Source organism: Bison bison, unplaced genomic scaffold (assembly GCF_000754665.1).
Source record: "Bison bison bison isolate TAMUID 2011002044 unplaced genomic scaffold, Bison_UMD1.0 scf7180017864490, whole genome shotgun sequence".
Classification (NCBI taxonomy): Eukaryota; Metazoa; Chordata; class Mammalia; order Artiodactyla; family Bovidae; genus Bison; species Bison bison.
In genome coordinates, this window is record NW_011495049.1 from 10216594 (window position 1) to 10216854 (window position 261).

General features: G+C 42.5%; 1 protein-coding gene across 2 annotated transcripts in view; it reads right to left on the reverse strand.

Moving 5' to 3' along the window:
- The window catches only part of EDIL3 (EGF-like repeats and discoidin I-like domains 3), a 486664-nt gene that overhangs the window by 350590 nt on the left and 135813 nt on the right, over positions 1-261 (reverse strand). The gene's annotated exons all lie outside the window — the stretch shown is intronic.

Sequence of the window (261 nt, forward strand, 5' to 3'; positions counted from 1 at the left end):
AGTGTTCTTGCCTGGAGAATCCCAGGGACGGGGGAGCCTGGTGGGCTGCTGTCTATGGGGTCACACAGAGTCGCACATGACTAAGTGACTTAGCAGAACTTCATATAATCACAAAATGTATATGGTTCAAAAGGTTAACAGAAAGCTTAGACATCTCTATCTTTGGGAGGATTAATGTAAAAGCAAAACTACAGCGGTGCTGACAGTTCAAATCATTTGTCTTTTAAGACAGCACATTAAAATACCTAGAGCTTTTGAGGG